At 47.2% G+C, this 18,868-nt stretch overlaps 1 long non-coding RNA gene across 3 annotated transcripts in view; it reads left to right on the forward strand.

Annotated features, from left to right (window-relative positions):
- Window positions 1–11,427, forward strand: part of LOC128122472 (uncharacterized) — a 29,362-nt gene extending 17,935 nt beyond the window's left edge. For 2 of the 3 annotated variants that reach the window (XR_008222444.1, XR_008222446.1), the window contains exons 4-5: window positions 6,598–6,858; window positions 7,809–8,419. This is a non-coding gene — a long non-coding RNA (uncharacterized LOC128122472). Of the gene's footprint in view, window positions 1–6,597; window positions 6,859–7,808; window positions 8,420–9,829 lie in introns of those variants that run through there. The other variant, XR_008222445.1, reaches the window with a different exon arrangement.
- Window positions 11,428–18,868: the final 7,441 nt, after the last annotated feature.

The following is an 18,868-nucleotide window of genomic DNA, read 5'->3' on the forward strand; positions in this document are numbered from 1 at the left end:
AGCATGGTATAACCGATTAATGCCTTTATCCTCTCACCTATAAGATGGGGAAGCAATAACCATTATTCTTGCAGGAAACTAAGGTGAGACAGCCCTCGCCAAGTCTCTGTGGCCTGACACACAGTGACTAGTGGCAGTAGAGAAGGAGGCGACCACAGCCCTCCTCAAGAACAGTGCTGAGCACCCAGTGTCTTCAAAGCCCGCATGCAAACAGTTCACGGCTTCAACTCCAGACAACCCCGTGGCACCTCAGGGAGAGACCAGGAAACGAGATTTGCTGAGGACCCGCCTTCCATGGGGAGCAGATATTTCCTGGAGTCTCAAACAACAGAAGTGCATCCTCTCTCAGTTCTGGAGGCTGAAAGTCTCAAGCCAGGTTGTCAGCAGGGTTGGTTCCTTCCAAGGCCATGAGGGAGATTCTGTTCCATGTCCCTGTCCTGACTGCTGGAAGACTCGAGTGTCCCTGGTTTTCTACCTGGCTCTGCACATCAGCTTCTGTCATGTGTATTGGTCATTATTCTTATTTACCTTTTAATTGTTAATTTTTCTTATTTCTGGGCAGTTCAGTCCAGGAGGCTGTGGGAACCCCACACACGGGCTGAGTAATCCCTTGAGTACTGAAATACACCCACAGCCCTGTTTTACTTTTCATTTGGAGACAAAGTCTTGCTGCATTGCTTAGGCTGTCCTTGGCACTCTCTCAGACATTGTCCAGACTGGCCTCGATACTCTCTTGGTAGCCTAATAGTCTTGAACTTGTGATATTACTGTCTTAGCCTCCTGAGTATTTGATTACAGGTGCCTGTCACCACCTCACCCACCTTGTGTTCTGAGACAAGGTCTCTCATTGTCCTGAAGCTCACCATCTAAGCTGGGCTCCTTGGCTAGTGAGCTCCAGGGACCTGCCTGTCTCTGCCTCCATAGTACTTGGATTACAAATTTGTACCTGGCGTTTCTAGTGGGTTTTGGGAAATAGAACTCTGGTCCTAGTGTTATCAAGGCAAATGTTTTACTGACCAAAGTGTCACCAAGCCCTACGTAAACAAACAAACAACATGAAAATCCTACCTCTATTAGCCAAATAAGGAGCCACATTGATGCTTTCTAATTTGGTTACTGCTATTAAGGCTGGTCCAAGCAGGGTCACTTGCTGAGGTCTGGGAGAGTTTAATATATCTTTTTGGGGAGGAAGGAGGTGGGGGACAATTCAATCCATGTAACAAGAGAACTGTGAAGACTGGCTGAACAGACCGTGGGAGCCCGGGCTCTGTGATGGATACCCCGTCCTCCTTTTACCCTGTCTGTTAGGACCCTACCGAGTATCTGTCATTCCTTTTTTGATTTTGAGAAGACACTAAACAAACCTCTTCTGTCCTGAAAGAGCAAAGGAAAAGTTTATCAGGTGTCTTTGCCCTCCCGCCAAACCTGTCCCCTATCCACTGGGTTGAGAGGCTCCACAGCCCTGCCCCCACTGCTGCTGCTCTGACACCTTATGTAGGTGGCCTCTCTTCAGGGAGCTTTTACTTGTGGCAAGAGACTAGTGGGGGGTTAGTGGGCGTGGGCTCACTTTTTACTTAAGAAACGTTTTTAGTGTATTTTTTGAGAATTTCATATATGGATACTATATTTACATCACTCCTCCTCCACTTCCCCTTTCCAACATCCTCCCATGTCTCCCAAGTGTGCCCCCCTCTCAAATCCATGACCTCTTCCTCAATGCGTATTGAATTGTGTGTGTGTGTGTCTAACACACTAAGTCCATTTACTCATATGTAGATGTCTTAGGGTTGACCATTCAGGATTAGAAAATCTATTAGGGGGCCTTTTCCCAGAAGTAGAAAATTGATTCTCCCTGAGAAGCTCCTGATTGCCTGAGGTTCTTCCTCCAGGGCTGGGTCCTTGGGAAATGTCCCCCATCCACAGTGGCACGGCAACTTTCGTTGTATGCAAATTGTTTTGCATTGGGTGTCATTCTGCAGCACTATGGAAGGTCCCATTTGCTTAGGGAGCTGGGCCTTCAAGGCTCCCTTTCTGCTTTCACACTTTCCCTGAGCCCTCAAAGCTTCCTGCTGTGTGATGGTTTCTGCTCTGTTGCAAATGGAAGAACTGCTTCCTGTGGTTATCGTGTGCAAATAAGACAGAGGTAAGGGGAGGGAGGGTGGTGGAGGGGAGGGCACCACAGCCTGCCTTCCTGGTTCCCTGGTATCTTTCTTCGCTCAGTAGCTAAGGGGCAGATGTAAGATGGAGAAAAGAAGAGAAAGGGTAATAGAGAGGGAGCCACGATCCAAGTTTGTTACATGCACATAGGGAAGTGTCTAGTGCAATATATAGCTGATAATATATGCTAGTAAATAACATGAAAGTGAACCGCAGAAGAGGGACTGTCAGGGGAAAGCTCCTGGGGTCGGCATACTGCTTCTGCTAGATTCCCAGAAGCCGCCGGTGGCTGCTGGGAGGCCCTCCTCTTACAGTGGTAATGGCACTGTCCTGGTCAGCCAATGTGATTCCTTTTGGATAGTCCTCTGTCTGTTCCCTCTCTGCTCCTATAACAAAACATGTGAAGCTGGCCACTTATGAGCAAAAGAGATTGCTATCGCTCACAGTTCTGGAGTTTCAAGGGTCTGTCTGGTGCTGGCCTTGGCCCAACTCTGGTGAGGGCCTCCTTGCCTGGTTACATCCTAGCAGCTGGCATCATGGTGGCGGCATAGGCATGGAAAAGAGATGACGGTTAAGGGTTAAGGTCCAGGGAGAGGGTTCAACAGCTAACCTACTTGCCTTGTGTGCTTGAGGACCTGAGTTTGATCTCCAGAATGTACATAAAAAGCCAGGTCGGCGATGAGCACTTGCATTTCCAACACCAAGGAGGCGGAGAGACGAGGATAGCTGGATTAGCTGGCCAGCCAGTCTAGCCTATTTGGTGAGTTCCAGGCCAGTGAGAGACCCTGTCCAAGGTGGGTGGCACCTGAGGTTGTTCTCTGACCTCCACACTTGTATACACACAAGCACATCTTATCTTACTCAAGAGACAGATTTTTCACTTCCTACCTTGTCTACATTGACTGTCTGTGTGTTCCCTGACTGGGCATCTGCCTCATCCTTTTGCATTTACTCTTCTTACTTTCTGGAATGTTCTTTCCCTGGAGATGGTGTGATTGACTGCTGATGAGGGGTCTGCTCACATTCTTTAAAGAGTATTTCTGTAATCACAGCATCTGACACAGCATCTCAGGCTCCACCAGCCCCACCCCTGCCCTCAGTGCTCTTCTGGATCCTTGCCTCACGCCCAGCGCACAGAGCAAGTTCAGAGGAGGCTGTCTGCGTGTGTGTTGGAACAAAAGAGCTGTGAGAATCAGCTTTCTAACTGGTGGGCAGCTTCCACCCTGAATGTGTCATTCATTGGGTGCAGTGGCCAGGGAGGTGGGCAAGATGCTGAGAACCACCATGTAGGTGAGAAGAAGGCAGGAGAGAGCCTCTGTCTGAAAGGTTATGTGGGTCTAGATTTGAATCCTACAGCTGTGTGCACTCAAAGTATCCAGCTCACTCGAAAGGCCTGGGTACCACCGGTTTGGATCCTGATCGGTGTTGCCTGAATTATCCAGCTTTCAAATGTGAGACAGCACCATGCCAACCTCTCATAAGTCTACCACTGTGTTAGCTGTGGTCACTGTCATCAACACAGCTGTTTGAGTTCTGTGTGTGTGTGTGTGTGTGTGTGTGTGTGTGTGTGTGTGTGTGTGTGTGTATGTGTGTGTGTCTTTCTCTCTTTCGGTCTCTGTCTTGGTCTGTCTCTGTCTCTGTGGTGTACGCATGTGTGCACCTGTGTGTGGATGTGTGTACTTTCCCCTCTGTGTGTGTGTGTGTGTGTGTGTGTGTGTGTGTGTGTGTGTGTGTGAAGTCCAGAGGTTGGTGCCATGATGTCTTCAGTCCCTCATGACCTTATTTCATTAGTCAAGGTCTCTCACTGAATCTGGAACTCACAGTTTTGGCTGGATTGGGTGGCCAGTGAGCTTCTGGGATCTGCCTATCTCTGCCTGCTGTGAACTGGGGTTACAGGCATTGCACTGTGAGTGTCTTATCCAATAGTTTTTAAAGGATTCTTAGGGATGTTTTCTAGTATTATTTGATCCCAATGTGAGACTCCCCCCAATACCGTGTGTGTGTGTGTGTGTGTGTGTGTGTGTGTGTGTGTGTGTGTGTATGTCTGTGTAAGGTAACATGCATTCAAATACAGTAATAAAACTTGCATAAGGGCTGAGTTTGCATGAAACAGCTGGAGTGGTAGTTGAGAAAAAAAATACCTCAGCAGAAAGCCAGTTCCCTGGTGATACCCCCAGGCTTTGACAGCATTAGATGAAGCCTGGAAATGGACGTTTCTCTGGGGCCCTGGGTGGAGATAGGCCCGGAGCAGGGGATGATGGTGGGGTTTTCTCCTGAGAGAATTCAAGAGTCAGTGAGTCTCAGCCTCTGACCAGAGCCGAGATTTATTTCCCACTGGCTGGAACAGCGAGTTATTTCCAAATCTTCTTCCTTCATTACAAAACTCCCCCCGGGAACAGGGCTGGCTGCAGCCACCACAAGCCACAATCCTGGTGTGTCTGTCTTTTATGAATCTAGAGTTACATCCTCAAAATGAGGGCTTGGCTTCTTTAGAGGCGCATCTCCTGGGCAGGCTGGGCTCTTAACTGTCCCTGCTGTGGCAGCTGGTGCCTCTGGGAATGGAGCTCCCCGTCCTGCCAGGCCTCTGGGCCCCCCACTTCTTGAGCATGTGGGTAGATATCCACCCAACAGAGTATTTCCTGTTTGGTTTGGTTTGCTCTGCAGAAGTCTAGAGAGAACACTAAACATTTAGCCACAAGTGACCATCTCTGAGTCCTAGGAAGTTAGGGGGTCTTGAAGGGAAGGAGCCCAGCCACCCACAAGGATGATATCACTGTGAGCTGTGTCTTGGTTTGAATAACCATCAACATTTTTGCTTGTGTGGTCCCATGGTGCCCATGGTCCTGTTTATTGCTTTTTGAAGCTTTTCCCCATCATCTGAAGGTAAATCGTACTTCTGATCTGTCTCGATTGGTTATGTCTGTCTTCCTCCTATTTTCAATGTCTTCCTTCTTCTGTTCAATGTTTTATTTCTAGCTGTTTTGTTATCTCCCCCCACCCCTCCTGGAGGAGATGTGAACAAATGTCTACTCGGCCCAGATCAGGCACCAACCACAGGCCAAAAGTATTGATTATACTCAAGTCCAGCTTGCTGAACCGCTGAGTTGGCTGGGGTTATTTACAGGAGCATGGTGACCCCTAGACAGAACACCATTGGATAGTCTCACCCCTGCGTGGGTGGCAGCTTAGGAAAGCTGCATAGACGGAGGTCGCCCTCCAGTCGCCCTTCTATCTCTTACATGCTCTCACACTTCGCAAGGCTGAGGCCATGTGCAGCAGGGGTGAGGGACAGGAAGGAGAGATGCCTGTAATCTCTGATGACCCTCCCATCTTTCCTGAGGGAACGGTAGGAGACTGTATCTTAGGCCCCTGGGGTCATCACAGCTGCCCTGTCTGACAAGCAGTTGGGTAGCCTGTGACCAGTGTGGTGCATTGTACGACATGTTGAAAGATATTATTACTTTCCTCCCACCCCCAAGATCTTGTCTGTAACTACTTACTGCCCCAAGGTGAATGAGGAAACTCGGGGGTTGAAAAGAGGCCACACCTGCCCCAGGGCAGAGCAAGGAAAGACTGAAGGAACAGGCCAGGGAAAGGGTTCCGTGGCTTGCAGTGCTGATGAATTGCTGCAGAGGCATGGATCCCAAAACCTAGCCCTCCTGATCCAGCCTAGAACTTCAGATCTCATCTCTCCACTCACTCCACCTGACTGACTACCGTCGGTGTGAGCCCAGTGATTCACACCTGAGCAGGACTGCACAATGATAGGGATCTTATACACACATGTACATTCACACACAGTTGTATCTGCACACCCAATTGTGACTACACATTCATTCAAACACACATGCATACTCTCCTAATGTACCCTCACACTATCATATTCACACATCAAATGTACAAAAATTCCCACTTGCCCATTCTTATAGTCAAATAGGTACATATGCACATACCAAAGCATCTACTTATGTACACTTCTCTGAAACACATATGCACACCTGAGTGTACACATATTCAAACACACACTTGTCTACATATATACTCACATGTGCATACATAGTCCTTTATACATAGATATATCCACATGCTTACTTGCATATACACAACAATACATTTACCAATATGTACCTATACTCTAACACGTGCATACACACGTACACACGGTCCCTCATCTACATGCACACTCTCATGTGCATATACATGGCACATTTGCCTATCCTTACTTATACTCAAACACACAAGTTCACAATGCACATGTACACAATTCACACTCAAGAATACACATGTACACATGTATGACCCTCCTTTAATGATAATCATGTCATTTTTGTGGCATTTCTCAGAAGTGGGAGCCAAGAAGTGGTATTGTGATAAGAGCTACCTTCCAAATGCATATTAAAACATGACTAACATGACCCTCTTGGCCTGGCTGCTTTTCAGAGAAAGCTTCCAACTTGGCTGCCAAGAGGTTTTTCTCCAGCCCTAACTCAGAGTGACCACTGTACTTGCCTAGTCAGACTGCTTAGGCTTCCTGAAGCTCACTGAAGGCATCCCCTTCTATGGGAACTGAATCCTAGTGCTCCAGGGATTCTGATACCACCAGTCCAGGGCCAGAGGAATCAGCCAAAGCAGGGCTCACTAAGGCGGAGCCAGACTTCAGAATCTAACCCATTGGGACTGTGTGATCACAGCTACAGGCAGGTATGTGGTAATTGCCTACCTGTAACCATTCTTATCATCTTAGACAGTCTTCACAAAGATTCTTTGAGGTTCCTTTTCATCAGAGGTGGGGACAGGAGGGCATCGTGAGTGGTCTCCAAACTTTGTCTAGGCCTTAGGTTCATTAAAGCCAATCTGTATCCAGCCCACTTGACTTTAGTTGGATGGGCCCTCCTAAGCAATATCTCTATCTGTCCCGGGTATTTCTGACTGACTTCTAGATCATTGGTTGGCAAATAGTCTCTGAAAATGGTCAGAGTTTGAGGGGTCACACCAGCTTTGTTGCAATTCCTCAACTCTATTGTTGGATTGCAAGAGCCATATGGGACCAAGGGACATGTTCCAATCAAAGTTTATTGATAAAGTCTGATGGGTGGTGGTTGGGGGGCCCTATCTAACTCATGGCAGTAGCTTGCTGGTCCACATTCTAGATAATTCTGGTTCAAATGTATACTCAAAAGCTCCTGGAGAGTGTCCATAATGCCAGCCCTTTAGCTGATCCTTTCCTAAGTCTGGGTGGAGGACTAGGAATCCATCTAGAAGCATCCCATAATTTAGGTTCTTCTGATTTAGGATCCCATGGGATGCAGCTGGATTGGGGATGTAGCTTACCCAGCATGTACCAATTTCCAGCACTGAATACATGATGGGGGCAGGGGGGCGGTGATGGTGAATGCCTGTAATCTCAGCTCTCTGGATAGTTGAGGGGATAGCTGGTATAAGACCTGTTGGCCCATGATGTCCAGGGAGAGCAAGTAGGAGATACAGAGGAGGCAAGCCACCTCTGCCTATGGGGACAGCAAAACTGTAGCTTTTCCTGAGCCCTGTGCCCCTCCACTCCCTGTATCCTCCCCAGACTCAGCTCAGTCTCCCATTGAGCCCTAGCTCTGCTGCTCCCGGGATTTCTGAGGACTTGTTTCTTGTTTTTACAGGTAAGGGTGGTGATGGGAAGTGAACTTCCACCCCCCCCCCCACCTCCTTCTGTTGCCTCAAGGAGGTCTGCAACTTCCTGGATATCTTCAAGCTGTAGGGTTGCTAGTCCTGCAGAGACCCCAGCTTCTACTGGCTTGTTCTTAATTAAATTCAAAATCAGCTTGGACAAGAGGACTTGGGGAGTGTAGTGGGCTATGGGCCAAGGGCCTGAGGCACTGCCACAGACTAGTACCAACTCCCGCCACTCTGATCCCTGGGACATGTGGTCAGATTATTAAGAAATCCCTCAGCAATGAGGTTACATTAACCCCTTTTGCCCTGTGTGCTGGGCTTCAAAGGCAGTCATAGACCCAGGCAGTACACTTGACTTTTCATAAAAAAAATATTATTATACTCTATTAGGTTACATAGGGCCATTTTCATGCAAGTGTGTAAGTCTACTTTGACCACATTCTCCCCCATAGCCCTCTATCTTCCTTCTTATCCCCCTTCTTTATTCTTCTAGACAATATCCCTTCTACGTTCATGGCCTCTGTGCATACATAACTTCATGTATTTATATGAAATCTAGGACCTGAAAATGAAATAAAATATGTGATATTCGTCTTTCTGCAATTGGCTTATTTGTTAATATGATTCTCTCCAGTTGCATCCATTTCCTTGCACATTCCATAACTTCTTTGTGGCTCAAACAAACAAACAAACAAACAAGCAAACAAACCCCATGTGTACGTGGGGCACGTTTTCCTTCTCTGTTGCTCTGCGATTGGTCATTGAGGCTGGTTCCATGACTCATCTGTTGTGAACAGTGCTGTGGTCAACATGGATGTACAAACGTCCATGGTGTTGACTTGGAGACATGTGGTATGACCAGGATCCATTTAGCAGGGTCACATAGTATATCTAGTGTTAGGTTTTTAAGGAGTCTGCATACTGACTTCCACAGTAGTTGGGCTAGTTCTTGCTTAGTGTCTGAGCTAGCAGGTACCTGGGTTAGGGCTAGGAGTAAGGCAGATCCAAAACAGTCAGCAAAGACTGGCGTCCTCAGATGCTGAGGCATGAATCTTATCCCCTCCAACCGTGCCTCCCAACTTTTATTATCGGGTTTTCCCTTAAAGCCATTCAAAATCCCATCATGAGTAGAATGGGACATTTGGCATCTAGAGGAACACAGTAGAAACCGGGGACAAGGGAAGGGACAAGTCACATGTGGCTCCTTTGGGTGCTAGGACCCCAGCTCACTAGGGATCCCTTTGGAAAATCTGCATGTGCAGAGTAAGGCCTTCTGGAAGGAAATGCTTTTCTCTATTGGGCACATAAGATCCAGTCAGTCGGAGGTAAGCGTTAGTAGAGCAACAGATAGCCGAGTCACTGCACTAGCATCCAGCTCTGCTGCCATTATCTTCACCAAGAAGTGAAGGGGATCTAGGCAGAGAGAGGCTAAATCACTTGCCCCAGGCCATGCAGGTGGCAAGTGACAGAACAGGTATGAGATTCCAGGTCAATGAGACACCAAGATAACTAACTTGTATTACAAGTGACAGGCTACATCCCCTTTTCACAACTAAAAAAAAAAAAAAATGGAATAGCCCAAGGGCAGATGTAGTATTGTGTGGTAGGCCTGAGACAGAGTCCTGTCTGGCACAGAGCACTGTGGGTGGGGGAAGAATGAGGCTGGGGAATGGAGTTCACATCTCTCTCTCCTCCCTGAGTTCTCACCCACACTGGGGTGACCTTTTTGGTGAGGCAGCTGTTTCCAAGTCGCACATGTTCCTGTAAGTAACTACTCAACCAGTCATGTAAGTGAACCCAGGAAATACACTAGTGTACCAGGCTTGACTTGGGTGGAATAATTTATTTCGTTTGTCATTGGTTCCCCTATCTGCGGCCAATAGGCATTTGTTTGCATCTCTCCAGGTAAGTCCCACAGTGCCCCCCAAGTTCACCCATTAGAGCCCCAACTCAAAGGTGAGATCACTGAAGTAGGCCTTAATCTTGCCTGTCTGTTTCTTTACAAAAGAGGAAAATCTGAACGAAGGTATACAGAGGGAAGGCAAAGTACAACACAGGAAAACGCCACCACCTGAGAGCCGGTGAGACGCCTGGACGTCCCGAGAAAGGATGGATCCCTCTTCTTCCTGCTGTTAGACTTCCAGCCTCTGGGATTGTGCAAGAAATGTTGTTTAAGCCACCTAGTACCTGGTGCACTGGCCCAGCAGCCCTACCTAATGAATGCAGTAAGTCATTTATATCCTAGCATGAATCAGGTCCAAAGTGTTCCAAGAGAAGTTTCAATTTAAAAGAACAGAGAAAAGGGAAAAAAGCCAAAGAAATGTCACTTGCAGGGTGGATTCGGGGCTTTCTGAAAATTGGTGGGGAAATACCGGAGGCTACAGGTTTTATAGACACTACCCCGACTCCCGTGTTAACACGGGAGTGTGCAGTCCCAAGCAGCCATGTATAGTTTCTCCCCCTCATCCTTCCTGTTCACTTCACCATTCTTGTTTAGATTTGGCATCCTGGAGACCTAGCAGGGCCGGCATCCCCACCCTCCAGCAAGCACAGCTCCCTAGAGCTGGGACTTGTGGAAACAGAATGTTTTCGGTTTCTGGAAGGTAAAATTATCCCTGGAGTTTCTACCCCTTCAGGTGTCTCAGATTCGTTTACATGCTACCTCACTCCACGGAGGTCCCACAGCCTGCAGTATTCTGCCTTTGTCCCCTAGGGAAGTTCACGCACACTCAAGTGTGAGGGATTTGTGAGGATCTGTGATGATGTGTGGAGCAGCTTTGCTGCCATCCATCCTTGTGTCTTCCTGGGATGAACCTGATTCATTTCTTCAGCCCTTATTTCCTAAGATATGCTGGGCCAGGCTCCCAGCCAGATACTCGACAAACAGGAACACATGGAACACTCTAGTCTCCAAGGAGCTCACAGTCTATGTTATAGTTACTCTTTCTTGCCGGCCTGTTTGGACTGAGAGACACCTCAGAGATTAGTAGAAGCACACCTCTGGGTGTGTCTGAGAGGGCTCTGACTGAATCAATAGCTTTCAGGCATGTCTAACCTGTGGACCATGGGCTGCATTTGCCCAGGTTAGCTAAGGATACAGCCTAACATGAAATTTACTTAAGACATTATATGGTGTGTGTGTGTGTGTGTGTGTGTGTGTGTGTGTGTGTGTGTGTGTGTGTGTGTGTATGGTGATATTTTATTTGTGCTGAAATGTGATTTTATTTGTATGTTAATAAATAAAGTTACCTGTGGATCAGAGCTAAGAGCAAGTCATTAAGCAGAAGTCTGGCAGTGGTAGCACACGTCCTTAATCTGATCACATGGCAGGCAAAGTCTCTGTGTGTTCAAGGACACAGCCAGCATGGTGACACACGTCTTTAATCCCAGTACCAACCATAGAGACCTGGAGGTCTGTATAGACAGGCAGTGACGAGGAAGTCATATGGTTGGGTTTAGAACCAATGAGAAGGCAGAACAGAAAGGCAATAAAAAGACAAGACACAGGAAAAAGGTCTCTCTCTCAGGGGAAGGGTGGCAGCCAGTGGTAAGATAAGGTGGTCTTAGCTCTTGGCTACTGCTCTGATCTCTGGGCTTTTAACTCTATTTGGCTCTGTTTCTTATTTAATAAGATTGTTTAGAATTTCATCTATGTGTGTGTGTGTGTGTATTTGGCATGTGTTATATGTGCCTGTGTATGTGCGTTCATGTGTATGGGCACACGTGTCGGTGTATGTGCTTGTGGATATATGTGTATGCCTAGGCCAGAGGTTGACCTCGGCACCTTCCTCATTCTCTCCCCCTTATATAATAGAGCAGAATTATATTCAACCCTGAATTTTCCAGTCTGGCCAATCAACTTAGTTAACTTGCCCTATCTGTGCCCCCCACATGTTGGGATTGGATTGCAGGAGAGGGTGGGCACTCCTATAAGCATTTACATTGGACCTGGGGATCCAAATTCTGGTCCTGACACTTGTATGGCAAGCATTTTACCCATGGAGCCACTTCCCCAACCTCTGGGATGAGATTTTCATATATATTTAAGCTCAATTGTCTGGTTCTCAGTGTAAACTTTAGAAATGACACCCGTCATAGTATCAGAAGGCTGAGCATGCTTTCATTCATCAATGGATTTAAATTTTAAACAGATTGCTGGAAGGTGGTAGATCTATGGAAGGGGGGTCTAGTTGGAGGATGTAGGTCTCTGGAGGTGTGACTTTGAAGAGCTTGTCTTGGCACTGGCCTCTTCCCATTACTTCGTTCTGCTTCCTGGATGCAGGATGTAAGCGACCTCCATCCTGCCACTGGATCTTACCACGGGCCTTTGCCACCAACTCTTGCCTCCACAAGGTTCTGCCTCACCTTAGTTTAGAAAAAAAGAGCCAGCCCACCATGAGCAGAAATCTTGGAGTCTGTGACTTCAGTTTGCTTGAATATTATGATCTTTACATATGCATAATAGGCTGTCTTAGGGATGTACCTCAGTTCTAAATACAAAACTCATTATCGTGCATATACCTTACACTTGTAGCCTTTACATAATTTTCTACATTTTCAGTAATTTTGTGCATAAAATCAGGTTCCATGGCATGGGGTTTTCCACATGGGGCATGATGTTTGAGCCTATAAAGTTTCAGATTTTAGAGTGTATTAGATTTCAGATCTTTTTTGGATTAGGGATGCTCTACTTAGAATAACATTGAGGACACAGTGACCCTCTGGCTGGGTCTACCTGAGGTGCCCTGGCATTTCTTCCTGTTATGGGATGCCTAGGGGCAAATTGGGTGCCCTGTTGAGATGCAGATTCTGTGGGCCAGTGCTAGGACCCAGATGTGCAGTTTTTAAACTGGAATCTCACCAGTTCTCTGGTCCAGGCTTTGAGAACGCTAGCCTCTGATCCAGGACCCCTTAAAATAGTTTTTCTTTGTGTTTTCAAAGTACCTTTGCCCTCTTATTACTGCCACTTCTTGTTCCTCAGCCTCCACCACTTCCCCAACCTCTTACAAATACCTCTCCCACATTCGTGCCCTTTTGTGCTGCACCCCCATGGAGTTAGACCAGAGCTATCCCATGGAGTTAGACCAGAGCTATCCGTGAGTCCCTGGGTTTGTTACCATCCACTGGAGTATGGTGAGCTCATCAGTGGGTACACAGCTGAAGATAATGTTGGCCCCTCCCCTAGACTCTCTCAGCTCATCATTCAGCAGGTAGGAGTAGGGCCACAGGGGCCCCTCCCCGATCTGTGATTGACTGTTGACAGGCCCAGTCTTGTGCAGGTCCACTGTAGGCAGCTGCAGGGGCTGAGATCATGCTTGCCACAGCTTCGTCATGCCGAGAAGACAGCACTTCATAGTTCTTTGCCTTATCTCCTGGCTCTTATATTCTTCCCACCCTCACTTCCGACTTGATCTCTGACCCTTGGAGTGGGTGGTAAATGCCCCGTTTAGGGCTGAGCTCTTGACTATGACTTCTTCTCAGTGTCTTGAACAGTCACACTTCTCTACATTCCCTATTATTTTGAAGGGAAATTCCTCTGATTAAGACAGCATCTAAGAGAGCTCAGGCTGTTTTTCTTTGTATCCCTACAAAATAAAATATCAGGGACTATTGAGAAGTTGAAGTGGCATAATTATTTCACTAATTATGAAGTAATACTTCGGTGAAATTAGTGAGTTTCTTAAGCATTGAATTGAGTTGTATTCTTTCTACCCCAGGCTCCGTGTACTCATTTTCAAGGTGCCCATGTAGACTATACAGTCTTGAAATCTGATGTGCATTTTTTTTCCCTTTCACTAAAACAGCAGCAGAGTCATAAGCCCTGTAGTACCTGGTGGGTGGAGTTTCCAAAGAAGATAGGTGCTTGAGAAGTCGCTTGGATTCTGTGGGTTTCTCAGGATCTGGGGCTTAATCACAGATCCTGTATGTTACCCTAGAACCAGGTCAGTGTGGCAAGTTTGTCATGGCAGTCCCCTTGTGTCCATTGTACCACCCACAGGTGTCCAAAAAGCGGCACCCTGCTCTAAGAACAGCATTCCACGTGGGAGTCTATCTCTGATGGTTTGCAGACCTGCTCCTCCGCCGTCTTCACACATGGTCCTGGGCAATCAAAGCAAGTGAAGGCTTGCCCCCACCTACCGGGAAGCTTTGCACCTTAGACAAGTCCTCTGAGTCTTAGTTGGCTCATCAGCAAGCCATCGTTTTTAAGAGCTCTTGTAACTCTGACCTGACAGTATATCAAACTGGGGTTATCCTTCATGGGGAGCTGGTTCAGTCAGTGATTGGCTCTCTATGCAAGCAGAAGGAACTGAGTTTGATTCCCAGAAACCACATGGAAAAGACAGGTATAGTGGCTCATATTGCAGTTCTAGAACCGAGGGAGGTGGAAACTGGTGGATCCTTAGGCCTGGCTGACCAGCTAGCCTGGTCAACTTGACAAGTTCCAGGCCAGTGGGGGACCTTGTCCTGAGGAATGACAGCCAAAGCCCAGGCACCCATGTTTGTGCTGTTCTAGTTTCATGTCTGTTGCTGTGACAAAATATTTTCCCAAAAATTAACTTTGGAAGGAAAGACTTTTACAATTCTAGGTGATAGTCCATCATTGAGGGGAGATCAAAGCAGGAATTTAAGTCTCTAATCAAGTCACAGCCACAATCAAGAGCAGAGAGTAACAAACATACACGCACCACCACCACTGACACCACCACCAAAGCCTGGATTATCATCACCATTTAACTACCCTGGCCTATCTGAATCCTAATATCCAGAGCAGTGCCAGGCCCAGAGGAAGCCCTCATTACCTATCTACATACTTGCCCCCAACTTGCCCACTCTGTATCTGACATGCACTGGAGAGCTCTGAGTAGGCTGGAAAGGAAGCATCTAGAAACAGGACCACTTCCCTTGGGGGCCCTTCTCTTCCCTCAGCCCCATCCAACTGCTGGCTTGCTGGGCCACATCTTGGAGCCAATTTCCCTTCTACTACTGACTCACGTCTCTGCTTGTGTCTCAGGGGCACACCATCCATCATTCCCTTCCCCTGGTGAAGCAGAGAGCCTTGGGCATGAGCTCAGCCATGACAGCAATTCACAAAGCAGGAGGTCAGCTGCGCATGTGGGGCCTGTGCACACTTAGGTGAAGGCGAGACACCTTCTCAGCCATGGCTTTTGGTTCCTCTGAGAGCCTTAGAAATTGAGTAGAGCAGCCTCATTTTTTTCCTTTCTTCTGCTTGAGTCATGTATTGAAGAAGAGATGTGAGGGGGTTTGCATTTTCACCTCATACAGTAGCAATCTATGGTGATGTTGGTAGGGTGACCTTGGAAGTAGACCACCAGGGTCTTGCTTCCTTCTGCTATCTTGATCCTGTTTCCATGAGATTTCTGGGAAAATCTAACCAGAGTTCTTTCCAGTGAGCTGCAGATAGGAAAGCTTTTCTCCTATTCCTGTAATTACAGGGCCATTCCACATGGTTATTATGACAAAGCCAATATAATTGCTGCTATGGAGATAGCACAGGCTTTGTGTAAGCTGCACTAGCAGAACGGGATGGGAATCAAGGGTTTCCATGGACAGTGAGAGGAAGCTATGGTGGGGCCAACCAAAGATGAGCGAGCACATCTCCACAGATAGAAACCAGCACTCAGGTTCTCAGAGAGAGGGAGGAGGGAGAAGGCAAGGAGACAGGGGACAGCAAAATCTTGAGACCTAGTGGCAGGGAGGGCAGTGACTTGGAATGCAGGGATCTGGGGTCAATTGTCTTTGAAGATTCTGCACTGTATAGCCTGCTGGGATGCTAGAATGCACATTTCTCTAAACTCTTCCTCACTTCCAAAGGTTTGCACAGCCCAATGGTGTGCCAGGCGCTGTCTCAAGCACTCAACATACATTAACTCATTTAATTAAATTTCCATTGCCTTTCACAGTTTCTAGATTTATGGACTTTTTGCCTGGAGACTTTTAGTAAAAATCTGTGACCACTCCTCTCACAAAGAAGCTCTTGGAATGGTGACAGATCCTTCTAGATTCTAGCCCCCACTTTCTCTGTTTGCACCTGCATCCCTGTGGCCTGGCCTCCCTGGTACTGGATATTTTTAACCCCTTGTTGGCTGGTGGAGACAAAAGCTAGGAACTAGGAATGGAAGAAGGAGGAGATGGAAAATGAGGAGGAGAAGGATTTGGGCAGAAGAAGGATTTGGGCAGGTTGGGAGAGGCACAAACAAGCTCAGTGGGAGCCGCCATCAAATCAGCAGAAGCCATATTTCCTAAGATCTGCCACGGAAGTGAAAGGGATCTGTCCGCACTGGTACAGCGGTTTGGCCTGAGCTCTGGCTGAGCCCTCCCCTCCCCTGAGCTCATTCTTTGGAATCTCACCTGGTGGCAGGGAATGAGGAAGCTGGAATGAGTTCATGCTCCCAGGAACTCCAGGGAGGAGAAGTCACCTTCCTTGCTGGGATATTACTGCACTCTGTGAAGGGCTGAGCTGGAAGAGAGACTCGAGTCAGAATCCACGCAGCATATACAGGACACACAGTGGCCTTTGCTCTGACTCTGTGGCCTTCTTGTATCCCTCTGGAAATTTCATTTCTGTTCCTCTTTTCACAGTTGGCACCATTCACAGGTCTGTGGTGCTGAGTGGAAGGTGACAATCGTGCCACGGATACGTTGACATTCTTCCCAGAAGCCATTTGTTATAGTGGCCAGATCCTTCCTTGTTTTGAGGTTCTGGAGCAACATGAGAAAGCCCCTAGGTAAAGACAAATCAGAAGCCTAGCGGGGTCTAGGAAGATGGCTCAGTTAATGAAGCGCTTGCCATACAAACACGAGAGACCATATCTCAAAAAGTCAGATGGGGAGCAATTCAAGAAGACAGCCGCTCTCCACCTCTGACCTCTACATGCATGCACACACGTACATACAACACATGGATACACAGACATACCCCATTAAGTGGGAGAATAACTGAAGAACACACTTAATGTCAACTTCTGGCCTCTTACCTGCACGAGCATACACTCTCACAAACCTGCGTCACACAATCTTAGCATAAATAGAATAAAGAAATATGGGGAGTGGGGTTCTTGCTCTTTCTTTAACTCATTCATTCATTCATTCATTCATTTGTCCATTCATAACAATTTCACAAGCACTAACTGAATCTGGAGCATAAGGCAAAAGAATGTGGTTTTGTCTTTGGAGAAAAGATGAGTGGAGAAGATGGATGGCCTAGGCACAGTGTGGGGCACATTGTAGTGGATGGTTTGATGGTGAGCGGTACATAAAGGAATAAGAACAAACATTGCCCACTGTGGTCAAGGGGGATTTCATAAGAAGCCAGGTGCTTGAGCTGCGATTTTCAAGACAGGACAGCAACAGGATAAAGAGCTACTTCAGACAGATGGAAAGCCACACATACATACCAAGGTCTTTAGAGCACAGGATATCCCACACTGGAGAGCACTCATGAATGGTGAAGTGTTATGTACAAAAGAAACCAGGAGGAGAGATGGAACTGTACAGGAACAAAGGGGCCAATGTCAGAAAAAAGCCTTCTGTTGTTTGCAGAGAATGGACCGTTTTATCCAATTAATAATAAGGGGCCAGTGAATAATTTTAGGTACCTGTGGTATTTGCATGTTGGAAAGATATCTTTGGTACCATGCAGAGGATATTCTGTTGGAATCGAGAAGACTCATTGAGGGGTATTTGCCTGGCAGGGAAGGTGGAGCCGTCAGTGTACATGGGGAGGGGAAAGTGGCAGCCATGGAGGAGAGCTACAAGAGGGGAGATGAGACTGAATTTCATATGAGAGAAAGGGGAGTGTTTGGGATCTAGGTCTTCAGACACGGATGAAGGATGAGTAGAGGCTCTAGTATGAGTAAGGGAGATCCAAAAAGCAAGGGTTTAGGAAGAGTAAGCTAGAGATGTTTGTGGCATGTTGAATCTGAGAGACTTGCTGGAGGTCCAAGGCTAGGTAGGGTAAGTGTCCTGACAGCCCTTGGGTTCAATGGATCTGGTACCCAGAAGTGGATGAAAGGGGCCATTAGCGTATGATGATGCTTACTGTCTGTGCATTTATAGAAGGGAGACAGAAGGATAAGAAAACCTAGCATTGGACGTCAGTGTTGGAGAGATGGACACAGTAAGAAGCTAATGAGAGGGCTAAGGAGGAGCAAATAGAGGAGGTGGAATGTGACCAGGAGAGATTAGAACACTTCCTGTAAAGAAAGATGCTGGGAGTAATACTGAAAACAGCCAAAAAAGATGATCTGGACATCCTGATTGGGGAACTAGGGGATTGCATGTGGCCTTGGTAGGGCTGTTTTAGTGTAGGGAAGTGGGGGTAGGGGGAGACACAATGTCAAGGTGTCATTGAAAGGCCGGAATGTCAACTACTTAAAAGTAAGCTCATTTAAGGGAGGGAGAATTTGTTATTCAGAAAGAATGAAAGGTTAATAAATGTGTAAGATAGAAAGTAAACACCCGGAAATGTCAAGATTGAGAGGAGGAAGTCAACAGAGAGAGAGGAAACGTGTGGAATATTGAGATCAAGGTACGTGTGAGAGTGTGGAGGAAAGGGCAAGAGTAAATGGCCTACGGATGGGGGCTGTGGCTGTCGTGGTGTGTGATTCCTGGGGAGAACAGACATCTACTCATCCTAGCAAGGCAACTGACCACAGACCAAAGAAACAGTACTACTACCCAAGTCCACCTTGGTGAACCAGTGAGTTTTACTGGGGTTCCTCACAGGAGTTTGGGTGAGGGGTTGCTCATGGGAGCAGGGATGAGTCAAAGACAGCTGAATCACTGAAAGCCACCACCCAGTGTGGATGACAACTCATGGAAACTGACTGGCATTTTGCAGCTCATTGCATGACTTACAGGCAGCTCAGCAGGTTGGAGAGTGTCTTCTAGGCAGCTTGGGGAATCTGATCTCAGTGCTTCTTTCTGCTTATATAAACTTGGAGGAGGAAGGGGCCCTGGCCTCTGGTCAGTTTCAGGGACTTCCTGACTTATGAGTTGCTTAATACCTGAGTCTTAGTGAAGCTTT

Source organism: Peromyscus californicus, unplaced genomic scaffold (assembly GCF_007827085.1).
Source record: "Peromyscus californicus insignis strain IS unplaced genomic scaffold, ASM782708v3 Scaffold_3__1_contigs__length_106647218, whole genome shotgun sequence".
NCBI classification, from domain to species: Eukaryota; Metazoa; Chordata; class Mammalia; order Rodentia; family Cricetidae; genus Peromyscus; species Peromyscus californicus.